Here is a 4748-nt window from a genome sequence, read left to right on the forward strand (position 1 = left end):
AGGGAAAAACTACACTGATGTTTTATATTAATTCAAGATTTACAACTCCGTTAATTAGTGAATCTAAATTTAAACTCTACCCTTTTCAATTAACTATAACTATCCACTCACCAAGAAGTCAAACTCGCTTCTTGTTTACAAAACCTCTCAACTATTGTTAAATCTAACCACCTAAGAAGTCAAACCCACTCCTTCTTTACAATTCTCACACCCTCTCTATCAAGAAGTCAAACCAACTTTTTGTTACAATTCTCTCAAGACTCTACTCCCAAGAAGTCAAATTCAGTTCTTGTTACACAATCTAGTAATTATTGCAACTCAATAATAAACCTCGAATAAATTAACAAAGACTAATAACCCTAGACTTTAATTGATCAGACTTCAACATTCAATAGTTTAGAGTGAATTTTTTTTTGTGAACCTAGTCCTTACGTTGCTGTGATGAAGCTCTGTGATTTTTCTCCAATAACTATTACTCTCAAGATTATATATTTCGTGATTATGCAATATCTATCAATCTGGCTTTGCTGGAAAAGTACTCTCGATTTTTGTTATTGCAAAGATACTTTTTTTCCTTTAACTTCTTGATCTTTTTGTAGAGTTTAACTTGTCTTCAACTTCTACAAGGAAAATAATTACAAATCCTTTTCCTTCTTGAATTTTTCTATATTTTTCTTTCCTTATTTGACTTGAATTGTAACTTCTTTATTACTTTCCTTATTTGACTTGAACTGCTATTTTTTAACTTGTTTTCTTCTTTATTTCTTTCCATATTTGTTTCCTTCTTTTCCTTCTTTACTTTTGAATTTTTTCTTCTTTGCCGCAATCTCTCATACATGTACATGTCATCTGCAGTTAAAGTACACAAGACAACAAGTAATGAACCATACTCACTTTATCAATCGTCAAAACTACTTTATATATTCTCTCACTTCCGAACAGTTGATTAATTGTTAGGTGCAAAGATGATGGCACTTTTCTATTTCTGACACCTCTTGTATGAGAAGACCCTTCAAAAGGTTCTTTCCTTGGGAACATTAAGCAAAAATCTGAACCCCCTCAAAAATTGCATCTCTATTATATTTTTCAATTTCAAATCCCAGAACATATAATTTCCAATGTTTTTTTCCTTTAATGTTTTGCTTTTGTAAATTTTTGAGTAGAAATTCAGGCGGCCCCTTTTCGATAATCGATGGAAAGAGAGGTGTTAATTAGCTCATAAAATGAATTCGTTTTACGCTCTTAGATTCACCGAAATATACTTACATCTTTAAAGCTGGTCTAGTAATCTTAAGCACAATTTTGATAATTGCTTTTATTAGCATAATATATTCCAGATTAATAATAATATATGTTATTATATGATTACTTATATTATGAATTTGATGAATATTTTAATGTATTTTCTCATCTTGTGGGAAAATCCAAGCCATATATAATCAATATATTTTAGTTTCATTTGTTTTCTAATTTTTGAATATGAATATATCTAATTTGTTATGTTGTAGAGGAAAATCTTAAGTAAAATATTGTGATCCATATACTTGTAATATAATTATTTATGTTTTGTGCATCTTTAGTGTTTGTTGAAATGCATACATGATATACTGATTACCATCGATCTTTATATATAATGATCGTTGTTTATGAGTCGATGCGATATGTATATTCTATTTTTGCTTCATAATTTGTCAACCATGCTAGGATGATTGATAGTATTTGACATCCTAGAGAGGACGGTGTCACAAAGAGTTAGTCCAATGGCCGGGGTCGAGATTATGCACCCATAAGTATCAGTGTTGACTAGCGCATGTAGTAATACAAAGAACATATAGTGCTAGCAGACATAGTTCCAATCAAACTAGTCATGGTGAACATTGTAGTGGTTATACAAGGAGGACGTACAACCCCTTTTGGTTAATTTTATCCTTGAAATTTCTATGTTTGTGATGAATTTGGTCACAAGTCAAGGTATTGCCCAAACGTGCTCCTTCTAGTGTTTAATTTGAGATTTTTTCAGTGCTATACCATCTCAGTAGTTCATAGAGTGCTAGATGTTCTACGAAGGGTAGATCTTGAGGTAGTGATCATGGTGGTTCTTAGGCTAGTAGCTAAGTTATACTTAGACAGACCTCTCAAATGCAATAGTCTCACTACAGTGTTACTTGATCCCCTCTTACATTGATTCTGTGTGTGACTTCCTTGTAGTAAATACTAGGGGTTATTTGGTATAAAGATTAATAATGCATGTATTAATAATGTAGGGATCAATAATACATGGATTAGTAATACAAGATATATGATTAATTAATTGTTTGGTCTGTTCCAGCCCATCTAATCTTGTCTTGGGAATAAAAGTCTTTAAAATATTTCTTTGTATTTATATCAGTGAATTATTATTATATTATATAATTGGTAAAGTAGTTAGTTGCGAACAATATTAATTTTTGGTGACCTTCTAACTAAATAAGAGAAAAGCAATTTTGTTGCTATATTTCTATTTTCTCCCTTGATTTAATTGAGGGTAAATAATTGTTATCTTGATATATTAATCCCTTACGAAACACCAATATTCAATTTTAAAAGGATAGAATTGTCTACTTTTAAAATTGAAAAAATGGTAAACAAAAATAAAATTGAATAAACCATTTATATTTAGAAATAAAAATTGCAAGTTGTAATTTTGATATCTATGCGATTATATAAATTGTTCAAAACATAAATGATTAGAAAATCACATATATCAACAAATAAGACAGTCAATTATGTTCACAAACCTCATGTGGTCATATATTTGCTTTTAAAATTGGTAAATGTAAACAACTCACATTAAAATATTCTATTGACTGTATTCGATTAATTTAGCAGCAACCGACTTTCTAAATAGGGAAAATGCATAAGTATCCCCTCAATCTATGCCGAAAATCTCAGAGACACACTTATACTAAACTAAGGTCCTATTATCCCCCTGAACTTATTTTATAAGTAATTTTATACCCTTTTTCGGCTTACATGACACTAGCTTGAAATAAAAGTTAACCAACATTGGGCCCACAAGATAGTGCCACCTAGGTTAAAAAAGGGTAGAAAATTATTAATAAAATAAGTTCAGGGGGGTAATAGGACCTTAGTATAGAATAAGTGTGTCTCTGGGATTTCCGGCATAGATTGAGGGGGTACTTGTGCATTATCCCTTTTAAATAATAAAACTTGTTAGTTAATTTATTTAGATAAATTTTCCAGTACAAATATAAAATATAAATATCAAAAAAATAAACAAAATAATTATAAAGATTTTAGGGGTATTTTTGTTTTACATAAATTAATCCCATGGTATTAAATTCTATGTATAAATAATACACTAAACTAAAGATATTAATTATATATCCTATAATATCATGTAGAGTGTATAACTAGTACATGGATTAGTACATGTATTAGTTATATATAGGACAAAATCTCCAACCAAACATAGTACTAAAGAGTATTATATGTAGTGCTTGGACTATGTCTCGTAATAATCCCTACCAAACGACCCCTCGGTGTCTCTACTCCAGTAGATGATTCTATAGTGATGCATCATGTGTACCGGGGTGTGTAATGACATTATCAGGTAGTGAGGCTTTGGACAAACTTTATTTTATTAGATATGATTGAATTTGATGTGATCTTGAGTAAGAACTAGTTATCTCCCTATCATGTGATTTTAGATTATTTTGCTAAGACCATGCCCTTAGCTTCTCTCAATTTACCAAGATTAGAGTCGAAGGGTTCTCCGAGTAAGTGTTGAAATAGAGTGATATCATTTCGATGTGCTCGTCACATGATGGAAAACACTTGCTTATCATATTTAATTCATGTTTGTGATCTTACCAAGGTCCGTGTTTTGTAGAGACCACGAGGGTGGTAAGAGAGTTTGTTAGCGTGTTTATTATAGATTTATCAGGTGTTCATCAGAAACGTGTTATTAACTTTGTGATTGATTTGGATCTGAGCATCAAGACCATTTCGATTTCTTCTTATCTCATGGATCTGAGCAAGTTAGAGGAGTTCAAAGAGCATAGAGGATTTGTTGAAGAAAGGGCTCCTTTGACCTACTGTTTCTCCGTGGGGCATAGTGATTTAGTTTGTGAAGAAGAAAAATGATACTATGCATATGTGTATTGACTTCCATCAATTAAACAAAGTAATGATCAAGAATGACTACATTATTTTTTGCATTAATTATTTATTTGATCAACTTCATGGTGCATCTGTTTTTCCAAACACTACTTGGGGTTGGGTTACCATCAGTTGAAGGTTCGAGAATTAGATCTTCGAAAACAACTTTCAAGACTTGTTACAAGAATCATGAGTTGATGGTCATATATTTTCTGTTGACTAATGCCCCAGTTTTATTGAGTTGATGAAATGGTTGTTAAGACCTTCTTTGAATTCCTTCATCATTGTGTTTATTGATGTCATATTGGCTTACTACAAGAATGAGGGTGATAATATTTGTCACTTAAGGACCGTGCTTCAAAAGTTGAGAGAGAAGAAGCTACATGCAAAAATTTTTATATATGAGTTTTGGCTTGAGTCTGTAGGTTTCTTCGGTAATGTAGTGACTAAGGAGGGTATTATGTTTCATCCAGCTAAGGTTGCAGCAGTTCATGATTTAGTGATACCCGCTTTCGCTATCGAGATTCGGAGCTCTATTGGATTAGTAGGTAATTATCACCGATTCATTCAAAGATTCTCTTCCACTG

General features: G+C 31.5%; 2 non-coding genes across 2 annotated transcripts; both read left to right on the forward strand.

Moving 5' to 3' along the window:
• Positions 1 to 958: 958 nt before the first annotated feature.
• Positions 959 to 1056, forward strand: LOC112941958 (small nucleolar RNA snoR1). Its single transcript, XR_003247617.1, has one exon. It is a non-coding gene; the product is annotated as a small nucleolar RNA snoR1 (small nucleolar RNA).
• Positions 1057 to 1169: 113 nt separating this feature from the next.
• LOC112941919 (small nucleolar RNA snoR77) lies at positions 1170 to 1301 on the forward strand. Its single transcript, XR_003247568.1, has one exon. It is a non-coding gene; the product is annotated as a small nucleolar RNA snoR77 (small nucleolar RNA).
• The last annotated feature ends 3447 nt before the right edge of the window (positions 1302 to 4748 follow it).

This window comes from Solanum lycopersicum, chromosome 7, assembly GCF_036512215.1.
Source record: "Solanum lycopersicum chromosome 7, SLM_r2.1".
In the NCBI taxonomy this organism is placed as follows: domain Eukaryota; kingdom Viridiplantae; phylum Streptophyta; class Magnoliopsida; order Solanales; family Solanaceae; genus Solanum; species Solanum lycopersicum.